The following is a 27,480-nucleotide window of genomic DNA, read 5'->3' as shown; positions in this document are numbered from 1 at the left end:
GTCATATAAACTATGACTCGAAAACATAATAAGGTTTTTTATGCTGCTTTCCATTTAACTACAAAATACATAAATATATAAGAAATCATAAGGAGAAATCAAAATAGCCACAAAAATCCTCACACAAAGACTCTCTTCAATAAAACAAATGAGATACTTGGGAAAAAAAGACTAAAAAAAAAGACTCTAAAAAAGCTAAGTATACTAACATCAAATGATGTTTAATAACATTTAAATAACGAGTTAGTAGAAAAGGAAAAAGAAAGCATTTGTTTCATTGTACTATAGTCACCTTTACATTTCCTGTTTTCTTTACTCCAGGGATTATCTCAGTAGCTTTGGGGCCTCCTTCCTTCAACTGTGAGCCTGATTCCCAAGACCAAAATAGAAGGCTCAAACCGGAAGGGAGAGAAAATAAAAACCGGAGACTTCTGTTAGCACAACTAGTGATTCCTTCTGTATTTTTCAATCTTCTCCGCAATACAAATAAAAAGATTAAGAGTAGTCATTCTGTAATACATGGATAAAAGGAATCCGTTGTGATTTAAACTTTTTGACATGAACTGTGGCACTAAGCATCATATTTACTGAGATTAAAAATGAAGAATCACACCACTATTTACTTGATAATAACACTTTCGAAAGGAATTTATGAACTAGACTGGTCCTAGCGCTTGCTGAGAGCTTTTTCACAGTACTACAGGGACAGAGAAACAGATAAGTTTCCTGGCCTAAACCAAAAGGAGAGGAAAAGAGTGACTGTAAACTAATACTTTGAAAATAATGTACTAAATCCAACAGACTATAAACAGGAAATGACCATCCGCTGGGGAAGTGAGCTGCTGGGGAAGGCAAGCTCTGCGGCTGAGAGCATTTAAACAAAAGAAACAGCGGCTATAAAAGGCAGAGTTAGGCAAAAGCATGGCATGACTAAGGACTTTTGATCAGAGTACAGGGTCCTTTGTAAAAAGGTAAGAAGTTTTCACATCATGAAAATTCCGTCTGGCAGTGCAAGAAGTCTAGAAGTACACAGAAAGGGGGAACCCAACAAGAAATGACAACTGTGATCTCCAGTCACTCTCATCATCCTTGAGGATTTGCTCATTGTCACCTTCTCCAAATTTAATCATTTCTCCGATTTATAATTCTTGTGATTTCAATATCAATGTGGATGTTCCTTCCAGTCCCCTGGCCTCTTGGGTCCTTGACCTTCTCTCCTCCAGTGACTGTATTCTCCACCTTACCCCAGTTATTCATTCTTAGAGCCACATACCCTCCCATCATCCATAACTGCACACCGTTACCTAATTTTAAGCTTTCAGTGCTCTGATTAGTTCTCCCATCTTCCTACTTACTCTCTGTACTCACTGTCCTTAAAAAGGCTGGCTTGCAAGGTGGGCCCAGGCTGGCGTCTAGGAATTTCGATTCCAGGAGGAATTCCCACCATTTCTTTCTTTCTTTTTTTTTTTTTTAAAGATTTTATTTATTTATTCGACAGAGAGAGAGACAGCCAGCGAGAAACAGAACACAAGCAGGGGGAGTGGGAGAGGAAGAGGCAGGCTCATAGCAGAGGAGCCTGATGTGGGGCTCGATCCCATAACGCCGGGATCACGCCCTGAGCCAAAGGCAGAAGCTTAACCGCTGTGCCACCCAGGCGCCCCCCCACCATTTCTTGATAAGAATGGCTCACCCTGCCTAAACTATGTAAACAATGCTGTGATGAACATTTACTTTCCTACTGAGAAACTGGAATTTTGGTACATGCTATTCAGATGTTGGCCATGTGACCAGAACTCCTAGGAGAAGTGGCTGGTTTCAGGTCTGGAGCGAGAAATGTACAAGGTGAAGCTGAAACATCTCATCATACCAGAAAGTAAGAAAACTATCAGAGGCTACCAGGATGGTGTCACAAGAACTCAGGAGCCTACTTACAGAGGTCCCCACTGGCCGAAGCTGAGCAATCTGAGCATGATTTAGAATGATTACTGTAATAGATTGGAACACACCAGATTTGTTTAAACTCATGAGTTCATAAAGAGAACTAAAACAAATTCACTCAGCGATCTCCTTGGGAGGATACTGGCAACTAAGTAATTGTTTTAAAAGCTGGTGAATGAAAGAAATTTTATCCTCTTTCTTTACTAACAGTATCTCAAGAAGACCAACTATTTGAAGAGAAGGAATCTCTCTTTACAGAGGTATCCTGCTGATAAACAAAAAAGAAATGATAGAATAGCACCATTTTGCAACTCCCCACGAATTAGTGGATTTTCTAGGCAATAATCATTAATGACTGCTAACATCACAAAGTAGATGTTGTAAGGGGAAACGGAGGGAATCTGTAGACGGAGATCAATTATAATGTATGTCCTTATTTAGATCCTGATTTGAAGACACACATGTAAAAATATTACAAAACAACTGGAGAAACTAAATTTAATAACATCTAGGAATTATTTTTTAGTGGAATAATGCTAGCAAGGCTATGTATGCAAGAGTTACCTGCTGGAGATGCAAGAGTGTCTACAGGTAAGACAGGGTGACATCTCAGATTCCTTTAGAATCCTGGGAGGGGAGAGGGAGTGAGGGTGTAGATAAAACAAAAAGGGCCATGTGTTGATCAGGGTGACAAAACACATAGAGGTTCACTGCACTAATCACTCACTCTGCTTTCGTACATGCTTTAAATATCCTGTAATACAAGTCTTCTCTTTGCTGTTCTTAAGAAATACTGTTCATACCCACAGGACTGCAAACAGAGTTAAGCAGTCTAACAATTGCCAAGATTGAGAACTCTCACACTGCTGGTAGAACAGTAAGTCGGCATTCCACTTTGAAGAACAATTTGGTAAGCTGCAGATGCACATACCACATAACCAAATAATTCCACTTCCAGGTTTCTGCCCTGGAGAACTCTGGGGGGTTTATATATATATATATATATAAACATGTACAAGAATGATCACGGGAGACTATTTAAGCAAAAGAAATTTAGAACCTAAAAATCCATAAAGAGGAGAATGGATACATCATGGAATATTCAGAGAAAGATTACCATATGGCAGCAAAAAGAAGTAATCAAGAGTTACATATCAACATGGATACATCCTACAAATCCAAATTTTTTTTTTAAGTAGGCTCCATGCGCAGCATGGAACCCAGTTCCGGGCTTGAACTCATGACCTTGAGATCAAGACCTGAACTGACATCAACAATCAGACACTCAACCGACTGAGTCACCCAGGCTCCCTACAAATACAATTTTAAATGAAAACAACAATTTGAAGAATATATAACTTTGGCCATCAATATATTGAATTTTTTAATATTTTTATAATTTGAGTATAGTTGACACACAAGATTACATTAGTTTCAGGTGTACAACTTAGTGATTCTGATTCGACAAGTTTATATATTATGCTATGTTCACCACAAGTAAAGCCGTCAGTATTAAATTATAATTATTAAAAATGCCTGAGAATAAAACGCCAAATTCAGGATTGTGATTACCTTTAGGAGGGAGGAATGGGGATGTAATAGGCAAAGGTACACAAAGGGCTTGAACCGTACTGAACATGCTTGGTTTTTTTTAATGAGGTGTGGTTAAAGAGGTGTTCCTTATATTGTTCAGATATATGTTATAATATAAAACAATCCCAGAAAGAAAAACATTGTGAGGCAACATTAAGAATGATTTTTAAATTTTTCTATATTTTAAAAGCTTTATTGTGATGAATAGTGAATATGTATTATTTTCAGAATAATCAAATCTTTTTTGCTTGGTAATTCAGGCTTTTCTTTCACAATCTCCAAACTGAATATGATGGTCCAATAGTTGTAGAACAGTGGACCTAAATCTAACATTGCAGAGTAAGAGCTGAGCACAATGATGGCAGTTAGTAATGTGTTAGCAGCTAAAACAAAGATATACCACAATTTTCAAGGTTTATAATAGTGAGTTATTACTATGGAAAGAAAATTTCGGTAAGTTTAGGGGTCAAGTTGTGACAGATAAACGACAACTAAGCCTCACTAATTACTATAACTACAAATCCCACCCTATCTAATCCTCATAGAAAGAATAACCTGCATAAGGAAAAACCGGTCTAGTGGATCAATCAACATTTTACTACTTATATGTCATTATTAAATTGGACTCTAGGGGGCCCCCAAATAGCACAGTCAAAACCTTCAAGTTGTAAAGATGCATTAAAATCAAGCAGAAGAGGAAGAAATAAAATATGCTGGCATGCAGGTGAGAATACTTACATTCAAATCAAATGCATAAAACTATTATGATAATGACCTTCCCTCTCTCAAATTTCTGGGTTTCTCTCCAATGGTTTCTTCCCTTTAATCTCAAATTTTTAAAAAACAAAACAAAAAAAACAAACTTCTAGGGCGCCTGGGTGGCTGTTGGTTAAGTGTCTGCTTTCAGCTCCCATCATGATCCAGGGGTCCTGGGATGGAGCCCTGTGTCTGGCTCTCTGCTCAATGCTGAGCCTGCTTTTCCCTCTCCCTCCGCGGCTCCTCCTGCTTGTACTCTCCTGTGCACGCTCTCTCTCTCAAATAAATAAATAAAATCTTAAAAAAAAAAAAAACTTCTATGTTGTTTCTTTATTCTTTCTTCCCATTTATTCTTCAACTCACTTAAATACAGCTCTTACTCCAATCATTTTGCTATAACGCTTTTTACTATGAAAACCGATACCCTTTAATAGCCAAATCCAAAGGTCAGTTTTCGATCCTTATCTTACTCTTTGAAGCTGTTTATAAATCCCTCTTTCCTAAAGCATTCTTTTTTGATTCTGTGAGAGCATCAGATCATAATTACTTTGTGCTTAAGAGACAGATAATTGTTGGCTTATTCATTCAATCATTCATATAACAAATAGTTAATACTATATGCTGGGCATTATGCTAGGTGATGGGAAGTCAGTGATGACAACAAGGAGCTTTAAGGAGATTATAGTCTAATGGGAGTGATAAAATGATAATTATAAAATACCGATATTAAGCTGCCACAGGATTAAATGCAGGGGTGTCCCTAGCAGGCAGAAGGCAAGGGCAACCAAACCAACTGCCCATTACCTGCATTTTTCATAGGCTCTTTGGACTACAGTTAATGACAAAATTTTGAAACTGAATTTAAATAAATTCGGAGAAAAAGGAGTACAATACAGCCCCTAAGTCCCCTTCCTCACCACCCCAGCCCAGGAGCCAGGAAAGCGCTTTAGTTTCCTTACCCAAGAGACACACGTGCTACAGGACTCTCCAGAAGGTTTACAGAGACTATAAGACACTCACTGCTTCTGCGACCTCACTCAACCTTTTCTCCTAAATGTCCTGCAGTCGGACTTTATTTCTTACCTCTGTTAAGACAACAGTGAAGTCCAAATTGTCAAATAAGTACTCATAGTACTAGACGACTCTAATTGTAAAACTCTCTTCCCTCCGTTTCTAGAATGCTACGCTTTCCTATTTCCTCTACCTCTCTGGTTCTTCTTTCTCTCTTTCTTCTTGGACCACCTCTTCTTTTCACTACACACAACTGCGCAGAATTTCATCCCGTCTCATTCATTTGACTACTAAGTATCCAATTATGTTTTACCAATCTATATTTAACAAACCACACTCCCTAACATCAGACATAGTTCTAGTCTTGCTATATTTGATACAATCACAGTAGATAAATAAGCAATATTCTATGTAGCCTCTTTCTTGAAGGGAAAATCTGACAAAATGACCCTGTATCCACATGGGATTACACAGTCCTTGGACTCAACTCTAGTATGGTTTAGGGTGACAAGGCCCTGAGGCCATAGGTCCGCAAGTCCGCAAGATTCAGAGCCCTACGTACCCTCTGGGCAGGGGAAGATGGGGAAGCATACAGGGGTGACACAGGGCATCTTGAGAGTTCAGAGAAGCTCTCCCAGGACAAGAGATGTCTGAAATGAATCAGTTATATAAAACACAAGGTTATCTGTCCCTAATAATTATTTCAATATGCCTTTACTTGTCTAAATATACACCCCTGTTAAGTGTGGAACTTTCCCCATACATACCAAAAAATGGACTAGAAAGTATGGTCCTGTTAATTCAAAAAAGAGGAATTTTTTTAAAGGTCTTTATATCTAAGGCTGCTGCTACAAAATCCTGTAATTGACAGGAGTTGTGAGTGTGTGAACAGGGGACTATGATGGGGGGGGGCACAAAATATTTATCAAAGCAAAAATACACAGACTAGAAAGTTAAGTTATAGACAGCTGATAAATTGCAATGATTCTAGGATATGTTTTGGGTGTACTCAGAGGGTTAAAGCTCATTAAGATACCAGATGAAACCTGCAAGTACATATCCATTACCCTGGTTAATAATTAGCCAATTTCTCAATCTGCAGAAGGCCACTTCAGTCAGAAAGACCAATACGACCATAATCCTTTATCTTTAAAGTGGTCAGAGTCTGATGAATGGGTCAAAGATTTATAAAACAGGATGAACTGTATCAGCAAGTTTTGTCTTTGCAGAACACTGCAACTAAAAATGCTTATTACAAAATATATGTGGTTAAAAGAGAGTGCTTTCTCTGCCTTATGAAACACCGTTACAGCGCCTCTCCATGTCCATTTTACCAAAAACACCCAGCATCATAAAGTTATTGAATAGCATTAAATGGCAAAATGAAGAGCCAAGACAGGGTTGTGATGAGAAGCATGGGTTTCCGAGTAGGATGGATACCGGTTACAACTCTACTCTGCAACTTACTAAAAACGTAAACTTGAAATTGTAGAAGCTAAGTGATAGTTACACGGGGCTCATCATTACTATTCTTGGTACTTCTGTAGATATCTGAAAACAACTACAATAACAAGTTAAATTTCCTTACATGTCAATTAAGAATTAAGTTTCTTTACCTGTCAATTGAGCATAACATCATGCCCTGTCTTACAGTGTTGTTGTGAGATGGGCACAAGGTACTCCCTCAGTAAATGTTAGTCTCAAACCTTGGAAACTCTACACACACATACTTGGTAAGACAAACAAATATCAATCCATGGTATTTCCTCCAAGGTTTTGTTTTTTATGTGTATTTTTACATAGTTGTAACCATAAAATTGAAATAATTTTGTATTCTGCTTCAATGGTATTATAGGGCCACCCTTTTATGTCAATCTAGAATCTTCCTAATCATTTTTAATGCTCACTTAATACTCTAATGATGAATCTAATTTAGTTAACCATTACTTTCCAATTCATTAATTTGTTTCTAACTTGTCCTTAGTATAGCCCTTGCTGCAATAAATGGTTTGGGGCATTCAACATCACTTTTCAATTATTTTCTGGTGGTAAACTCCCAGGTATGGGATTATTGGGTCAAAGACATGTCCATCGTTATGGCTCTTAAGATGTATTATCGTGTTGTCTGCAAAAGAACTGAACAGTGGCATTGAGTTGTGGCTGAGAGTTCCAGCTTGACACAACTTTGTTAGCACCTAAAAAAATAATTTTACAAGTGAAGGTACTGAGCTACTTTACTGATATTTCATTTGCATTTCCCTAGATATGCCCAAATAGAAAAAAACAGTGAATTTTAAATTACATTTGGATGAATATCCTTACTACATGAGGAGTATGCAAGCACATGCATACACGGGCACACAAAGTAATAAAAAAAAATGGGGTAAGAAGATAAGCAGGTATATAGCACAGGAAAACACATGGTTAAAAACAAAGAAAACAGGGGCGCCTGGGTGGCACAGCGGTTAAGCGTCTGCCTTCGGCTCAGGGTGTGATCCCGGCGTTACGGGATCGAGCCCCACATCAGGCTCTTCCGCTATGAGCCTGCTTCTTTCTCTCCCACTCCCCCTGCTTGTGTTCCCTCTCTCGCTGGCTGTCTCTATTTCTGTCGAATAAATAAAAAATCTAAAAAAACCAAACAAACAAAAAACAACAAAGAACACATATGTCCTCCTAATAACATGAAAGAAAAATTAATAAGTTAGTGAGATAACATTGCTACCTATCAAATTAGCAAAGATTCATTGAAAAGTTACAAGGGTTCAGGGAAATGACTTCTACCCATAGCGGTTTAAACTAGTAAAGCCCTTCTGGAGGGCAATATGGCAATGTATATCATAAGTCTTAAAATTCTGCATCCCTTTGTCTCCACAATTACACTCCTAAGAGTTTAACCTCAAGGAAAAAACATTATATACACTCTCAGTGACTTAGCTACAATGATATTCATAGCAGTACTGTGTAAAATGTTAAAAAAAAAAAGTGAGGACAAAGTGTATCTTGAGGTCTGTTAAATAAGTTATGGCACATCCATATAAAGGCAAGCTACACAGCCACTAAAAATCATAAAGACATATAATATCACATAAAAATGTTCTCTTTCTATATATATACAAAACAAGGAAACTATAAAAAATTATATACGGAAAGATTGTACTTTATATTTTAAAACACAGTATTCAGTTTACCACTATTTATATTGAAGTTAGAAACCATTTCCCCTCCTATGTAAGAAAAATATGTGTTCTCCATGGTAAGTGATATAAGTGGTGGCAAAAAAAAAAAAAATAGCTCTTTTATGCTTTAACTTCATTGAATCAGTCCAATCTGCTTTCTTACATCATTGTGCTAAGAAGTGACACGGACTACTGATAAACCCACGTATTATGTACATTCATGCTGAACTCTATTCTTAAGAATCACCAATAGCCGCTACATGCTAGTACCTGAATTTCCCATTTAAAATGGCAGAACAGTGCCACACTTTATGTAACCTATGAAAGGATAAAAGATACAGTATTTGTCCTAAAAACAAAAGCAGTTGAGGTTTAAAGGTAACCACTCATTCTTGTGGCTAAACTAACAGCTACTAAGGCAAACCCAGGAGCAGACAACTGATTCCTTAAAAGTCCTTGCATGACCTTGATTTCCTTTCCAACACTCGGTTTTCAAGTGAGCAATGTCTTCATGGTCCCATTGCCACCTCATGTTTTTGCAGGGCAGTGAGCCGCCTTCGTCCTGTGTGCAACACGTGTGAATGTCTCCTTCCCACAACCTATTGCAGGCATGTGCCTTTCTCCCAGTAAAGTCCCAGCATTTAAACAGGAAGTGAGCCTTAATCTAGCTGCTTTTTTACCATCAGAATACAGTGACCAGACACTTGGATTTGCCCAGAAGAGTCTTAGTTTAAGCGTGCTATCCTGGTGGCCTGGTCAGTCAGTTTCCCTTTCCACTCTTCAAACATCTCGGTTTAGAGATGCATTATATAGTCACCAAGTTAAGAACCACACAAATACATGAATAAATGTTCTATTAGGGAAGAGTGTGCCTCTTAATACTTTTTATCAGAAACATTATAATAATAGGAACAATTTAAGGGAGAAAGGAAACATTCTGTTCAGTTTTCCTGTACAATTTTTTTTCAAGATTTTTCATTTATTTATTTTGAGAGAGAGACAGAGAGATCCCAAGCCATGGGGGAGGAGCAGAGGAAAAGGGAGAAGCAGGCTCCCCGCTGAGCAAGGAGCCCCATGCTCCATTCCAGGACCTTGAGATCATGACCTGAGCCCAAGGCTGAGCCCAAGGTAGACGCTTAACCAATTGAGCCACCCAGGTGCCCATCCCACACAATTTTTTAAATAATGAAATACTAATGGAAATAAGGTTGAATAGTATCTAAAAATTACAACACGGATTTAAGAATCTCACAACAGAGATAGAATTAAATTACATAGAGAAGAGAATTAACGTGTTTGGCAACCAAGGGGGAAAAAAGAATCTGGCTGTCCGGTTTGCAGACAGGTACTTATGAAGAGGGGTAATCACGATCTCTAAGCAGAAGCTGGGTAACCTCCAGAGGGCTGCCTGCCAACCCCCGGGTGTGCTACCATCTCCACCCATTCCCTAAAAAAATACAAACAAACCAAGGGAGAAACAAACAAACAAGAAAAAAACTTTGCCCCTTAAGCCCTGACATTCCTTTTAAAAAGTCACACTCGGCCAACGGGGACTCCATCCTTCCAGTTGCTCAAGCCAAAAAGCTTGGCATTCTCACTGATGCTTCTTTTTCTCCTAACTTCATCTCCTAACTCATCAAATCCTTGTAGCTCTCCCTTTAAGATTCCTTTAGAATTTGGCCACTTTTCTCCCCCTTCACCTGCTACCGTCCTGGTTCAAACCACCATGGTCTAGATGATGGGCAACAGCCTCCTAACTGCTTTCCCTGTTCCCCAATCAGAACACTTGGCCTGGGTCACACAGCCTGGAGGTCACGGAGCAGGGGCTGGAGGATAGAACATCAGAACCCACGCTCCTCACCACTGCTTCATACCGCCTTCTGCCTTTCTGTCTTTGCCGGTCCGTGCAGCTAGAACCCTGCCGCTGAGTCACCTAGTATCCTCACAGAGCACTGGCTTATCTAAAGAGGTGTGAAAGGAGCAAAACTTCAGTATAAAGAAGCTTCACTATCAAAGAATTCCTCTGGGAAGGTTTACTTCCTAATGAGGTAAATAATAAATGGCTTTTAAGAAAACATCTCTTTTGGGGCGCCTGGGTGGCACAGAGGTTAGGCGTCTGCCATCGGCTCAGGACGTGATCCCGGCGTTATGGGATCGAGCCCCACATCAGGCTCCTCTGCTATGAGCCTGCTTCTTCCTCTCCCACTCCCCGTTTGTGTTCCCTCTCTCGCTGGCTGTCTCTATCTCTGTCGAATAAATAAATAAATAAAATCTTTAAAAAAAAGAAAAAGAGAAGAAAACATCTCTTTTAATCCTTTGCTTCCTTCCTATCTGACCCATTTTCTCTCTCCCTCCTTCCCCCTCTCCTTCTCTCTCTCTCTCTCTTCCTCTTCTCTACCCCCGCCCCAGTCTCTCTCTCTTGTCTCTCTCTCACTTCTCACTTTAATGAGCTGGCAATGAGATGCTAAGCTTCCAAGAAATTAAATATTCAAATTTTAAAACCTGTTGCTCAGCAGGTTGAAACAGAAAGTAAACGTAACAAACTACAGTTGACAGAGCCACCTACCTGACCTAACCTTACACTTTCTCCCTTTCACCTTTAATATCTTCAAGTGTGGGATGCCTGGGTGGCTCATCAGTTAAAGCATCGGCCTTCTGCTCAGGTCATGATCCCAGGGGCTTGGGGTTAAGTCCCCATCTAGCATCATCGCATCCCAGCACCATTGGGCTCCTTGCTCAGTAGGGAGCCTGCTTCTCCTTCTGCCTGCCGCTCTCCCTACTTGTGCTCTCTCTCTGACAAATAAATAAATAAAATACTTAAAAAAAATAAAAATAATATCTTAAAGTATACCCCAGCACCTAGGATAACATGCATTAACATTTTTTCCCTAACTCCTGTTTACTAGTTTTTAAATTCCTTGAATTTAAAATGTTTGTAATTAAACATTTGATAATAGCACAGGTCTTGAGAGTCCTGTCAATGACTATGGACCACTATCTGCACCCATGTCTCCATCACCCAAAACAAGACATGGCACATTCGCATGGACCTCAGGAAGTCCCCTCCTGTTCTTTCTTCAACACTGTCCCTCCCTCTCCAACCTACAATTATTTTTTGATTTCTATCAGTGTAGAATAGTTTTGCCTTTTCTTGGACTTCATATAAACCATATAGCATATGTTCATTTTTTTTTAAAGATTTATTTATTTATTTATTTGACAGAGAGAGAGACAGCCAGCAAGAGAGGGAACACAAGCCGGGGGAGTGGGAGAGGAAGAAGGAGGCTCCTAGTGGAGAAGCTTGATGTGGGACTCGATCCCAGAATGCTGGGATCACGCCCTGAGCCAAAGGCAGACGCTTAATGACTGCATCACCCAGGAGCCCCTATGTTCATTAATGTCTAGTTTCTTTCACTTCACATAGTGGTTTTGAGACTCATCTGTGTTGCTTGGTGTATCAGTTGTTGGGAACTGAGAACACACCACACTTTGTCCATTTTCCTATAGATAGACATTTCAGTTGTTTCTAATTTTTAGCTCTTATGAATAAGGCTGCAATGAACACTTTCAAATTCATAAATTTGTGGACATGTTTTCCTTTCTCTTCATTAAATACCTAGGAGTATAACTGACAAATCAGAGGATAGATATGTGTTTAATCTCATTAGAAATTGCCAAATGGCTCTCCAAAGTAGCTGTGGCATTTTGCTCAATCGCCAGCAATGTATGGTTCCAGTTGTATCACATCATCCACAATGCTAAGTATACTTACTCTTTCTCTTGTTAGTCATTCTAGAGGGTGTGAATGGTATCTCGTTGTGAGTTTATGCTGTGAGTTTACGTTGCGTTACTCCCCTGCTGAATAAGTGATGCTGAGTGCCTTTGCAAGTGTTTACTGACCAGTAGTATGTCCTCCTTTGGAAAGTCATGGCTTTTCCTCGTTTTGTTACTGGACAATTCCTCTTTTGCTCATTCTGCTGTTGGGTTTTTGCAGTTCTTTATATCCCCTAGATACAAGTCCTTTGACACATAAAAGTGGTAGAAATATTTTCTTCCCACTCGATTATTTGATGCCGGACATTTTAATTGCTGGGTGTTGGTTTCTACTGTATTCATTTAAAGAGTGATAGATTTAGTTTTGGCACACAGTTGAATTACTTACAATTCATTTGATACTTTCCAAACATGCTTCTGAGCTTTGTTAGGGTGGGTTTAAAGGGATTTTCAGTCTATGGCTAATTTTACCCCACTCCAAGATGTCCAGCCAATCTCCATGTATGAACCAGTCTCTCCTCAGTGCCTAGTAGAAACACACGTTATTCCAAGCTCTGTGTGAGCTCCTGGAATTGTTAGTGTGCTGATTTCCAGTGTGGCTTTCTTTCCCCAGCATTGTGGGGTTTCATACTTTGCATGTGCAGATGGGTATTCAACAAAGGTTCCAGAGGACCCTTCTATAGATCTCCTAGTTGTATGGATTTCTGTGTAGTACCCTCTGCTCCAGTTTTTTATCCCACAAATTCTAGGTGCTTTAGCTTCTCTAAACTCTCTTGGGCTCTATCTGGGTTTCCCTACTCTGTGCTGCAATCTAGAAAGTGCCTACAGGCAGTGTGCTGGGGCACCTTCAGTGCTCATGTCATTTCTTTCAAGGATTGCCATCCTGCACTGACTGTTTTCCAATGTCTGAAAGCAGCTGTTTCATATATCTTAATCCGTTTTTCAGTTTACTATAGGAGGGCAATTTTCAAGGCGGTTAATCCTACACGGGAAGATGTACCAACAGTGTACCACTGTTATTTTTTAGTGGTTGTTCTAGAGATTAAAATATGCACCTTGAAGTTATCATAGTCTACACACAAATAAAAGTGCACTAATTCAGTGTGTGAAATTTATGACAGCATAATTCCATTTCCCTCTCCTGGCATTCTCGTGGTATTATATTCTACTTCTATTTAAGCTGTAAACCCCACATGTTAATATTTCTGCTTTAAATACCCGATAGTCTGCATGTATCTATTACACGTGAAGGTACCAGAAAGTTTTCCTGCATGCTGGTACAGGTATTTACCATTCCTGGTGTTCCTCATTCTTTTCTGCAGACCCAAGGTTCATCTAGTCTCTTTTATCTTTACCTTGTGGAACATTTTTTAGCATTTCTTAGCAGTTCGCATCTGCTAGAGACAAATTCTTTCACTTTTTAATCTGTGTGAAAATATCTTTGTTTTACCTTGATTTTTGTAGACTTTCTGTTCGAGATAGAATTCTAGGCTGACAGGATGTTTTGTTTTGTTTCCTTCAGCACTTTTGTGGATGTCATTGCATTGTCTTCAAGCCTCCAGTTCTTTCTGGTGACTCTTTGGCCATAATTCATGTTGTTATTCCCATGTATTTACTGTGTCTTTAATCACTTGCTTTTGAGATCTACGCTACAGTTTTCAACAGTTTGATTATGGTGTGGGTAGGTCTGGGATTTTTGTTGTTGTTGATTTGTTGGTTTCTTTTTGTTTGTTTTGTTTTGTATTTAACCTAATTGGGGCTTCCGGAACTCTCAATTCTGTGAATTGAGGTTTTTCATCAATTTTAGAAGGTCTTGACCATGGTCTCTTCAAGAATGTCTTCTGCCACTTCTCTCCTCTTTCGAAAACTCCAAGTACACATACATTAGACCGACATTATCCCACAGGTAGAGGAGTTCTTTTCTCCCTCTCCCCTCCTCTCTGCTCTCTCGTGTGTCACGTTGAAATGTGCCATCAACAGGGTTCCACGTTCACTGATCCTATCTTCTGACACGTGAAGAAGCTATTAAACCCATGTGCAAGCCCAATCTTCACTTCTAATATTGTAGTTTTCATTTCTAGAATTTCTTTTTTTTTTAATTTTGGTTTTGTCTCTTTATTTTATGAATTTTTACCTTATTTATTTTCTTACCTTATTGCTAGTAATTCTAGAATGAGGTAGCATATAGTCTTTTTTTAAATGTTTTTTTTATTATATTATGTTAGTCACCATACACTACATCCCTGGTTTCTGATGTAAAGTTCGATTTCTAGAATTTCTATTTGGTTCTGTGGTAGAGTTTCCAGGACTCTGCTAAAGATCCCCACCTGCTCATGCATGTTGTCTACATTTACCATTAGACCCTCTAGCATTCTTTTTTCATAGTTATCTTTAAGTCCTTGTGTGATCATTCTACCACCTGGATTACCTCTGGATCTCCCTCTCCTGGCGATTTCCTCTCCCGGTATTTGGTCACATCTTCTTGCTTTTTCTTGTGTCTTGTAATTATTTATTATAAGCCAGATATTCTGTATAAAAATACATTCACGATTGAAGTAAGTAATATTTCACTTCTAGAAAGAGACGTGACCCTTCTGTCAGGCCACGGGAACAGGGGCTGAGTCAGTCTTGTTAATCTGGGTCTGGGCTTTGGCGCAGCTTTAGTTTGTGGCAGCCTATCACTGGCTTCAAATGTTTAGAGGGTGGGAACCAGGACCTGCCGGGGAGCAGGGTCTGGGATCCAAGCCCAGGTAGGATTCCAGAGACTTGCCTGTGCTTCACGGCTAAGCCATGGGCTTTCAAACCGTGGGAGTGCTTTATATGCACACTGTGACTGAACAATTAAGTAAACAGGTGGCAGATGGTGTGAGCCAGGTTTCTCACTACGAGAATAAGAGTTTACAGATAAACAAGGGGAGGAATTTAGAATGACCTATGTACAATGGATTTGAGCTGGACATGTCAGTATGAACTCATATTTAGCTTAATATAGATGTAGATGGGTATACATAGAAGTATTTATAGATATGTGTATATATACAGATTAGTATATGCACATATATTCCCTGGCTCTGTCAGCTGAGAGGGCCTACAAGCACAGCACCCCAGTAGCAACAAGCACATCTAACACCTAGATCTTGGTTTCCCCATTCTCTAATAAAAGGAACCAGGGCTCCTTGGAGAAATGGCTGACTGAAGGACTGTGGCAGGAAAAACACAAATAAACCTGGAGCATCACAGAGTGCCAAAAGTAAGAAAGTGTACTCTCTCTCTCTCTCTCTCACACACACACACACACACACACACACACACACACACAAACATACACATTGATGGGGTTATGTCAAAGAGGCATAAGAGCCAATTGAAAGAGCTCCCAATGGTCAAAGGTGGAACAATTTCACCAACAAAATAAATAAAGTAGTAACTGGATTATAACCTCAAGAATATGGGGCGCCTGGGTGGCTCAGTCGTTAAGCGTCTGCCTTCGTCTCAGGGCGTGATCCCAGCGTTCTGGGATCAAGCCCCACATCAGGCTCCTCTGACGGGAGGCTGCTTCCTCCTCTCCCACTCCCCCTGCCTGTGTTCCCTCTCTCGCTGGCTGTCTTTCTCTCTCTGTCAAATAAATAAATAAAATCTTTAAAAAAAAAAAAAGAATAAATAAATACCCATGAGTCCATACTGTTAAAGAAAATGGGGATGCCTGGGTGACTCAGTCAGTTAAGCGGCCTTCGGCTCAGGTCATGATCTTGGAGTCCCGGGATCAAGCCTGCATCAGGCTCCCTGCTCAGTGGGGAGTCTGTTTCTCCCTCTCCCCCTGCTCCTCCCTGGCTCATGCTCACTCTCTCTCAGATAAATAAATAAAATCTTAAAAAAAAAAAGAAAAAGAAAGAAAGAAAGAAAATGACTAAATAAATAAATGAGGGAAAAAGAGACAAATTTCCTACCCTGGAGAATTCCAAATAATTTGCAGAGATGTTCCACCCTTAAGGACAGAGAGCTTAACTACCCACTTCTTAAGTGTGGGCTTTGGATAAGTGACTTCCTGCCACAGACTGCAGTATGGAAAGAGAAAAAAGAGTAACTTTACAGTGGAGAAACTTGAAACACACTACCTCAACCAGGTGATCAAGCTCAACATCAACACTGATAAGTCATGTTATCATGACTTATCATATCTTAATATGTTGTGATGCAAATGGCAATTAGCCTCTGTGGTCTTCCTCCCCAAAACCAAAAGCCCCACCCTAATCATGAGAAAAATATGAGACAAATACTAATAGAGGGACATTCTACAAAACACCTCACCAATACTCGAAACCGTCAAGGTCATTAAAAACAAGGGAAGTCTGAGAAACTGCCACAGGCCAGAGGAGCCTAAAGAGACATGACCACTAAGTGAAATGTGGGACCCTGGATGGGGCCTTGGAACAGAAAGAGGACATTAGGTAAAGCCAAAGAACATATGAATAAAGTATGGACATTAGTTAAAATTAACATATCGATATTAGTTCATTACTTATAATAAATATATCATACGATTAGAGGTGTTCATAATAGGGGAAACTCAGTGTGGGTCACAGGGGAACTTTCGGTACTAACTTTGTGATTCTTCTATAAAACTAAAACTATTCCATGGGTTCTGTGCTCAGCAAGGAGTCTACTCGAGATTCTTTCTCTCCCTCCTCCACTGTCCCTCCCTACCCCCTTGTGCTCACTTGCGCTCTCTCTCTCTCAAATAAATCAATAAATCTTTTAAAAAACTAAAACTGTTTCAAAAAATAAAGTTTATTTTTAAAAAAGACAAAAACTGGGAGCTCTCTCTCTGCTTTAAGCATGACTGCCAGGTTTTTCATTTGCTAGGGATTCTCTTTGCTTTCCAGTCCCACACCTTGCTTTCTGCAGCCTGGGTGACCTCTCTCAGCCTGTTCCTCCCCAGCCTTCCTGTTGGAGGGCAGCTTCCTACATCGTAGAAAGGCCTGGAATGAATCAGAGGAGTTTCTCTTACCTCTCCTGCCCTGTGTTCAGTCCTAGGGAATTGAAAGCATAGACTTGCAGAGTGTGGGCGGGGAGGGGGAAGGTTCTCTCCAGCTCTTTCCCTGCCTTCAGCCTTGCCTAACTGAAAACCTGGGCCACTTCTGGTGAGTTTCTCTCAGCTCTCCAGGTCTACTCCTTCACCCCTGCTCAGCCCCCTGCTTGCTGCGGGCGGTTGCTGTGCACTTGGCGGGAGTTCCGTGTGCCTCACGCAGGGTCTCTGTCAGCTCGACTTGCTCAGCCAGGCGTGTGGCTTATGACCCCTGAGCATTCAGTGGAGACCTGTGGGTGAGCGCTGGCGGTGCACTTGGCTCTTTAGTGCAGGAGCAACTCGGGCTCCTCCGGGTTCTAGCCTGTCACACCAGCCCGCCCGCAAGGGGCCACAACACGCCAGCCCAGAGTGTGGCAGGTTCCTCTTCCTTGGGCTGTTCTACCCCAGAGAAGCCAGGGGTCTCTTCTCTACTGTGAAGCTTTCATTACTCTCTGGAGTTTGGTTCATTGAGGTTTCCTTGTATCTTCACTCGCTGATGGGTTTTTAAACTATGATTCTTATTTGGCTTCTGTTGGTTTTCAGGGTGACAATAACAAAACCTTGTGACTTTGTACATCAAAAGAAGCAGCAGGATTCATTCCCCAACACTTCTGATGGTTCACACCACACACACACCCCCGAGGCATTAAGCTTTCCGCTCAAATATCCTCTCTCTCCAAAGAAGCCTCGCCTGATTACCCTCTCTAAAAAAGTCTCACCAGATCTGGCAAATCCACAGAGACAAAAAGCAGATTAGTGGTTGCCAGGGCCTGGGGAAAGGGAGGGAGGAGTAGGGAATGGCTGCTTAATGGGTACAGGGTTCCTTTTAGGGGTGATGAAAAACTTCTGGAACCAGACAGTGGTAATGGGTACACAACATCGTGGATGTACCTTAATGCTACTTAACTGCACACTTTAAAATGGTTAAAAACTTTATGTGTATTTTACCACAATAAAAAATGAATAGATAAATAAATGCTTAAGCAAATGAAAAAAATCTAGCAATAGTTTCTGGGAAGATGGGAAGATTGAACATATATACTTAATTTCATTCCTTCCCAAAATTGAGCTAAAATGCTCATAAGGTATTTTTAAGGCATAAACAAAAGTTTGAAGGCTGGAAAGCAGCTGGAACAGTGGTACCTAGTAGCAGATCCAGGAAAGCTGAATCTTAAGCCAGGAAGGTGGAAAGATAAAAATCAACCTGACTTGGTCCACAGAATTCTCGAAAGGCATAGGAATTGGTAACAGATGATACCTCAGGAAACAGGGATGTAGGGAACACCAAATAAGGCAGGTTGGTTGAAAGCTCTTTAAGAAACGGCTTAATCTCTCCATGCCTTCCTAAATTTCATGTGCTTGGGTTAACTATGCCTCTTTCACCAAGGCAAAATTCTAGAGGGTTATTCTCTGAAGAGGATTTCTGAACAGAGGGAACAGAGCACTGCATGGAGAAGACCTTAATGAAATCAGGGGATTAAGTAAACACATGTATATACTGAATGCTGAAATCCTCAGCCTTTCTCCCCTACTCAGCTCCCAGAGAACCGGCTAAAAGTTCTCACCCACCAGGCAGGAGATTAAAAGACACTTCTTTTCAGAAAGATGAAAGTTGAAAGAAATCAGAAACACATACCAAGTGCTCCCTGTTAGATGGCAAAGCCAGGTCACCCGACAGTGAACTCACAGTCAATGAGTACCAGTGATGCACTCAAAGCTTCTAATCAACTTTTAGGACCGCACCTTTCACAGCTCAGGATCACTAATCAGAGAAAAAAAAAACAGAAAAAAGAAGCAGCAGCAGTTGGAGGAATCACAGACAATGTTAACAGAAAAAAACTTTTTAAATTTATTTTTAAGTAATCTCTATGCCCAACATGGGGCTTGAACTCATGACCCTGAGATCAAGCATTGCACACTCTTCTGACTGAGTTACTAGGCACCCCATCAGAAGAAACTTTTCAATTAAAAAAAATTTTAACCCAATCATTCATATCCTTGGAGAGGTAAGAGTAGATAGTACATCCATGACAAAGAAAATACAATGCTTTTTAAAAGAGATGTTGGAAATTTGGGTGCCTGGGTGGCTCAGTCGGTTAAGTGTCTGCCTTCAACTCAAGTCATGATCTCAGAGTCCTGGGATTGGGCCCTGCATCGGGCTCCCTGCTCAGCAGGGAGCCTGCTTCTCCCTTTCTCTCTGCCTGTGCTTGTGTACTTTCTCTCTCTCTCAAATAAATAAATAAAATCTTTTTTTAAAAAAAGACAGAGACCTTGGAAATTAAGCTTAGGGATATTTATATATATAAGAATAGAGAATAAAACAGATGATAATAAGAAAAAAAAACAAATAAGGAAATTAGAGGTCCAGTCAAGATAATTCAGTATCTGTACAGGAGAGGCTCTAAAGGAGCAAAATTAGGGAAGGAACCCATGAAAGAAGACAACACAGGAGAGAGGAAATAGATGATCCAACATAGAGGAAGAGAGAGCCCCTAGAATGAGAGATGGGCACTATGGGAAAGCAGAGGCTACCTGGTACTGCAGCACTTTGCCCTGGGAGGGACTTCTTCAAGATGATGACATTAACAGAATAAATGATGTGACAGAAGACAGGAACTTTGGGCAACTGATAGAGATTCCTGAGTTCAGTTAGTGATAAGGACACAGAAAATCATATAAACAAGTTATGCCCTAAACTGGAAACTCAGTTAACATCAATTCAAATATATTACTTGAGAAACCATAGGTAAATCCCAAACAGCAAAGAGAGTCGAGAACAGTCACCTCTGAGAAGGGGGAATGAGGGTGAGGACTGAGAATCCCTATTTGAACAATCCCTGACAAACTAAACTTACTGAACTGTATAACCTTGAAAAAAGTGTACATAAAAGAATATGGAAGATAGGGAACGAGTGCAGAAAACCCACCCTAACAACTACATTTGACCTCTAGAAGCAAAGAAGTCCCACAAAATTGTCCCACAAAGGAAAAAATAATGAGAACTGATGAGTTTGAGGGGAAAAAAAAGAGCAAGAAAGAAGTAACATTACTGCCATGCTATCACAACTCTTGTCAAATGCGTGGCGTCAACAGCAGAAATCCGTAGGTTTGGGGGCTTCAGTTCTCTAGTCTCTAAAGCAGGTATAATAGTATCTCTCACAGGACTGTTGGTAGGCTTAAATCAGATAATGAACATGAAGTGCTTACAGTGATGGTAGATATAAATATTATTAACATAGTTAATAATTCACTCTTCTTTAAATAACTGAAATTCTTTTTTGATATCAAATCAACCAATTCAATTGTCACAATACTGAAGTGTTTACTTGAATGCTTACCTTGTCTACTCAAACATCAAGGCTCCCAACCCTTTCACGTAGGTCTCCTAAAAAAGAGGGAGAAAGAGAAACTGACTAGCTAAGAGAAACAGAAAAATTGTTTGTAAAAATACTTATCACACTAAAGAATTGAGTGTACCAGAAAAACTACTCAGGTCACCATGCTTTATCTTACACGTTCTAGTTGATTATGATCAATCATTCACTCACTAAGCAAGTCAGCAATTAGAATTGAAAACTTTGTACCAACTGTACATTAACTCAGTAATGCTGAGACAAGATTTCCCCATTTCAAAATAGGCAAAGTCTCCAACTTATGCACAGGCTATCTTCTCCAAGTTCAGTGATACTTTGTTAGAGAGCTTGGGAAATATTTTTCCAAAGAAACAAACTTACAAAATAAAGTTGAGGCCCTGGGCAATCACCAAAACCCAATTTAATCCATAAGTTCTCTATTTCTGGGCCTTTGGGTTTGTTTGGTTTTTTTTAAGATTCCCCATATAAGTGAGATCATACAGTATTTGTCTTTTACTTAGCATAATGCCTTCAGGTTCCATCCATTTTTTATTTTTGTAAATAGCAAGATTTCTTTCCTTTTTATGACTGAATATTCCAGTGTATGTGTGTGTATCACATTTTCTTTATCCATTCATCCACTGATGGACAGTCAGGTTGTTACTATGTCTTCATTGTAGATAATGCTGCAATGAATACGGGGATGTAGATAACTCTTTGAAGATAGTGATTTCATTTCCTTCAGATATATACCCAAAAGTGGAACTGCTGGATCATATGTAGTTCTATTTTAATTTTTTGAGGTAGATTTTTGATTTGTAGTTTCTGCTTTACTTCTAATTAGTACAGAAGCTTATCAATTGCAAACTTAATACCATGTCCCCCAAAAATATTTTTTAAAAAACTTTTTGAAAGAGTCAGTATTCAGACAAAAAGATCTGATTAAAACCTAGTATTTCTCTAGCTCAAATGCAGCTACATATTCTTAGATATTTCAGAAGTAAAATAGATATAAAGTTACCCAACACAATAACAAATTATTTTAGGCACCAAAATAATTGTAAAAATAACTGAAAATTATAGGTTATACTATAGAATTTAGTAAACAACATATTTAGTGTCCACAACGATACTTATTTTCATAGTTTAAAACCTGAGACAAATTTACCTAAAAAGAACTCCCTTAATTTTTTATCACTCTAAGAAAACAAATCAATCTCTATAATGTACCCACATAAGAATAAAGATTAATTTATCCTAGAGAGAGAGAGAGAGAGAGCTCACTTCAAGCTTTTCAGAATGACTGATAATCTCATTTCTTCTTCCAAACACAAAATTCATATAGATTGCCAACTTAAATGAGATATGGCATAAAAAGCACTTAAGCTCCAATCTAGCATCAGAAATTATTCCATAAATGTTATTTCTTTTGAGCACCCTTTCTGCTCTAAAATTCTATACCCCCAATAAAACCAACTTACTTTTTTCTTTATAATGATTTCATTTTCTGTAAATTTATGAAGGCTATGCAAATATTTGCCATAACAAATGTAGTAGGTTGAAGAGTTGATAATGACTACTGACAACAATGGAAGCAGACACAGGAAATGTCATCAGCCAAAGAGACAAAAGCATCTCTAAACTACCTACTACATTAACACAATATCCTTGACATCAAGATTTTTAGGTGAGGTCTTTATGTGACAGTTTTGAAAAATATTTATATATCCAAGAAAATTTAATCACAAATAATTAAATCTATGTTGAACTTTGCTTCAAGAATGTTTTCTGTTAAAAGAGCAATGTTTAGGGGCGCCTGGGTGGCACAGGGGTTGGGCGTCTGCCTTCGGCTCAGGGCGTGATCCCGGCGTTGTGGGATCGAGCCCCACATCAGGCTCCTCTGCTATGAGCCTGCTTCTTCCTCTCCCGCTCCCCCTGCTTGTGTCCCTCTCTCACTGGCTGTCTCTATCTCTGTCAAATTATAATAAATAAAATCTTTAAAAAAAAAAAAAGAGCAATTGTTTATGGACCAATGGAACAGAATAGAGAACCCAGAAATGGACCCTCGGCTCTTTGGGCAACTAATCTTTGATAAAGCAGGAAAAAACTTCCGGTGGAAAAAAGACAGTCTCTTCAATAAATGGTGCTGGGAAAATTGGACAGCTACATGCAAAAGAATGAAACTTGACCACTCTCTCACACCATACACAAAAATAAACTCCAAATGGATGAAAGACCTCAATGTGAGACAGGAATCCATCAAAATTCTAGAGGAGAACATAGGCAACAACTTCTATGACATCGGCCAGAGCAACCTTTTTCACGACACATCTCCAAAGGCAAGAGAAATAAAAGATAAAATGAACTTATGGGACTTTATCAGGATAAAGAGCTTCTGCACAGCCAAGGAAACAGTCAAAAAAACTAAGAGACAGCCCACGGAATGGGAGAATATATTTGCAAAGGACACCACAGATAAAGGACTGGTATCCAAGATCTACAAAGAACTTCTCAAACTCAATACACGAGAAACAAATAAACAAATCATAAAATGGGCAGAAGATATGAACAGACACTTTTCCAATGAAGACATACAAATGGCTAACAGACACATGAAAAAATGTTCAAAATCATTAGCCATCAGGGAAATTCAAATCAAAACCACACTGAGATACCACCTTACGCCAGTTAGAATGGCAAAGATAGACAAGGCAAGAAACAACAATTGTTGGAGAGGATGTGGAGAAAGGGGATCCCTCCTACATTGTTGGTGGGAATGCAAGTTGGTACAGCCACTCTGGAAAACAGTGTGGAGGTCCCTTAAAAAGTTAAAAATTGAACTACCCTATGACCCAGCCATTGCACTACTGGGTGTTTACCCCAAAGATACAGACGTAGTAAAGAGAAGGGCCATATGCACCCCAATGTTCATAGCTGCATTGTCCACAATAGCCAAATCATGGAAGGAGCCGAGATGCCCTTCAACAGATGACTGGATTAAGAAGCTGTGGTCCATATATACAATGGAATATTACTCAGCTATCAGAAAGAACGAATTCTCAACATTTGCTGCAACATGGACGGCACTGGAGGAGATAATGCTAAGTGAAATAAGTCAAGCAGAGAAAGACAATTATCATATGATTTCTCTCATCTATGGAACATAAGAACTAGGATGATCAGTAGGGGAAGAAAGGGATAAAGAAAGGGGGGGTAATCAGAAGGGGGAATGAAACATGAGAGACTATGGACTATGAGAAACAAACTGAAGACTTCAGAGGGGAGGGGGGTGGGGGAATGGGACAGACTGGTGATGGGTAGTAAGGAGGGCACGTATTGCATGGTGCACTGGGTTATACGCAACTAATGAAGCATCGAACTTTGCATCGGAATCCGGGGATGTACTGTATGGTGACTAACATAATAATAAAAAATAAGTAAATAAATTAATTAAAAAATAATAATAATAAAAAAAGAGCAATGTTTGGGGCGCCTGGGTGGCTCAGTTGGTTAAGCGTCTGCCTTGGGCTCAGGTCATGATCCCAGGGGATCCTGGGATCCAGCCCCGCGTCGGGCTCCCTGCTGGGTGGGGAGTCTGCTTCTTCTCCTTCTGCCCCTCCCCCTGCTCGTGCTCTCTCTCTCTGTCTCTCTTCATCTCTCAAATAAATAAAATCTTTTAAAAAAATAAAAAAATAAAAATAAAAGAGCAATGTTCGATGTTGTGGCGTTAGTAACCTATGTAATAAAACATGAAATCCACTTAGGAAAAGTAGAGCAGGAACCTCAATATATCACTTTTAGAAACCTATACTTATATGAAAGCAAACATCATCAATTCCAATCATATTCCAAACTTCTATGAGAAGTGGGTGAGTAGAGGAACAAGAGGGCATAAAAAATTTGACACTATTTCTATGGTGTGGGTTTATATTTTAATGTTTTCATTTTGAAAAGCAAATAGGCAAATTGAGACTTCCATCTGGCTTGTCAGAAGGGCTGTCATGAGTACTAATAGTCTCAGGTTAACATTTTAATAAACTTTTCTCTCATATCTTCAAGTACCTGAAATACACGTTAAAAACTACAGAACATGATGCTGCTCCTTTGGAAAACATCTGGTGGTTCCTCAAAAAACTTAAACATAGAGTTCCCATGTGACCCAGCAATTCCACCCTAGCTATACACCCAGAAGACCTGAAAACATATGTCCACACAAAAATTTTCACAAATGGTCATAGTAACATCATGCACAATAGCCAAAAAGTGGAAACAACCCAAACATCCAACAACTAACCGGTGGATAAATAAAATGTGGTATATCCATATGATGGAGTATTATTCATTTTTTTTTAATTTTAGTATTTAATAGAGAAATGCAATGTTTAAAAAATGTCATGTCAAATGCAATAGCAGCCGATTAACTTATTTTACTTCAGATACAATAGAAAATGTCACTTCCGGGGGCGCCTGGGTGGCTCAGTCAGTTAAGCACCTGACTGTTGGTTTCCACTCAGGTCGCGGTCTCAGGGTTGTAAGATCAAGCCCCCCATCGGGCTCCGCACTCAGCATGGAGTCTGCTTAGGATTGCCTCTTTCCCTCCCCCTCTGTCCCTCTCCCTGCTCACACATGCACACACTTTCTCTCTCTAAACAGATATATAAAATCTAAAAAAAAGAAAAAAGGAAAAATCAGGTTTCTGCCAAACCTGATTCTAGGTGAGGCCAACTTTAGTCACCTACATAATCATATGCCCAATGTTCACTCACAATCTTCCTGGCTAGTCTTAACAGGGTTTGAGTAGAGTAGGCCCTCAACATTCATGAATTAATTACATAAATTATCAGATTAAGTAAAAGTCTCATATCCTGGAGGATGGATTAAACCCTTTAGCATTCTGTGAAGCTTCTGAAGGTCTGGCAGATTTTAAATGACAACAGTGAAATAAATCTCTTAGCACCTACACAAACCAGGCACTGGAACTAGATGTTTCATACATATTATTACTCATATCAACCTCACGATACTTTACAGACAGGTTAAGTAACTTACCTAAGGTCATAACATAGTCAGTTGTAAAGCCAGAATTCAAACCAAAGTCTGTCAGGAATACACTCATTTTTGTTGACACATTCCAAGTGTTGGCTACAAAGGAATGTATTTTCAGTTTAATTGGCAGACGCTCATACTCTCTCTTGAACATGGCTTCTAAGTGTTTAGGGAATGAGAAAGTTCTTGAGAAGTGCTTGAAGAGAATATTATTGAAGAACAAAGCGAGGTGTCTGGGAAAACATACAATGCACTGTGTGCCCACTATGGTGCCACATGCCGCACGGCTGGGTTGTTTTTTTTTTTTTAAGATTTCATTTATTTATTTGTCAGAGAGAGAGAGTACAAGCAGGGGGAGAAGCAGGTTCCCACTGATCAAGGAGCCCAGTGTGGGACTCGATCCCAGGACCCTGGGATCATGACCTGAGCCAAAGGCAGATGCTTAACCTACTGAGCCATCCAGGCATCCCTGTGCTGGCTATTTTAAATGCATGAACACTCCGTTGTTACAACAATCCTGGGACACAAATATTGGTACCTCATTTTTTACATAAGAGGAAACTGAAGCTTAGAAGGTTCAAGAAGTCCAAGTTTACAGAAGTCGAAAGGCACAAAATTGGGATTAGAAATCAAATTCAGTCCATCAGGAAGTATTTACTGAGTGCTTACTAAATACCAGGGCTAGAAGATGTACTTATGATAGAACGCTAGAGATCTCCCCACATACAGCTCAAAACAAACCCATTTTCTTTTTGCTTAAGGAGTAAGTCATTGGGAAATTGCAAAATCTCCATAGATTTTTCCTTTAATAGTTTTGTTTTCAATAATTACTCATGCTTTGGTTAGATGTGTTAAGTACTGCCCCCTAAACTCCAAAGTTGACTGCCGGAAAACTGAACAAACCTCTAGTAGCAAATGTAAAAATAGAAGGAAATTCTGTCCTACATGCATGATTTTGAACATATTGCTGGATGTAGAGAACCACTTTGGAAAATAAACTTCGCATATTCTGGAGGATGGATTAAACCCTTTAGCATTCTGTGAAGCTTCTGAAGGTCTGGCAGATTTTAAATGACAACAGTGAAATTTCAAAAAGAACAGGATAAGTCAGCACCAGAGCTAGTTTAACATTAATAATAAGTGATCTAATAAATAGGTCTATGTTTGCCCAGTCAGGTTTTGCTTATTATGTCAGTTGGAAAGCCAGAAGGAAACTGGTTTTAACTCCCATACAGCCTGTATCAGGAAAACATCACTTTATCAGAAATGTAGCTGATGTCAGCGTAACACTGAGGCAGTTCAAATTAAAACTGACCTTTCTTTTCCAACTATTTTTGCAATTCATTCATGGTACAGAATTGAGAGCAATTAACATTTGCCGTGGGCTTTCTATGTGCCAGACATTACATGAATGTTCTCATTTGATTCTCACAGCCACCCTGCAAGATATTAACCTTGTCTCTTAGAGGAAGAAGGAGAAGTTCTGAGAAATGAAGTGACTTTTCCAAGGTCACATAGCCTGTAAAGAGGCAGAACCAAGGTTCAATCTCAAGATGTCAGTTACCGTCATGTTCCATAGCACTAAAAAGCTGTCAGTTTATCTTGTAAAGAAATTTTTATTAAAAAATTTATAATAATATAAGAGCACAGAAAGAACAATAAAATAGTGATTTGGATTATAAAGTGTTTTAGTACCTCAAAAGTAGTGTAGAGTGATGTCAACTTTTTAAAAATTCCTAGGAAGGTCATAAAAGACAACATAAAATGC

General features: G+C 39.4%; 1 protein-coding gene across 14 annotated transcripts in view; it reads right to left on the bottom strand.

Moving 5' to 3' along the window:
- SHLD2 (shieldin complex subunit 2) overlaps positions 1-27,480 on the bottom strand; it is a 79,861-nt gene that overhangs the window by 31,965 nt on the left and 20,416 nt on the right. For 6 of the 14 annotated variants that reach the window (XM_034662815.1, XM_034662807.1, XM_034662817.1 and 3 more), the window contains 2 exons: positions 20,652-20,698; positions 18,950-19,075 (listed from right to left, as the gene is read on the bottom strand). The gene's annotated coding sequence lies outside the window, so the exon portion shown is untranslated. Of the gene's footprint in view, positions 1-292; positions 511-2,502; positions 2,566-18,949; positions 19,076-20,651; positions 20,699-27,480 lie in introns of all 14 variants that reach the window. The other 8 variants (XM_034662812.1, XM_034662819.1, XM_034662813.1 and 5 more) reach the window with 5 other exon arrangements.

Source organism: Ailuropoda melanoleuca, chromosome 6 (assembly GCF_002007445.2).
Source record: "Ailuropoda melanoleuca isolate Jingjing chromosome 6, ASM200744v2, whole genome shotgun sequence".
NCBI lineage: Eukaryota > Metazoa > Chordata > Mammalia > Carnivora > Ursidae > Ailuropoda > Ailuropoda melanoleuca.
This window is presented reverse-complemented; position numbering and strand designations above follow the sequence as displayed.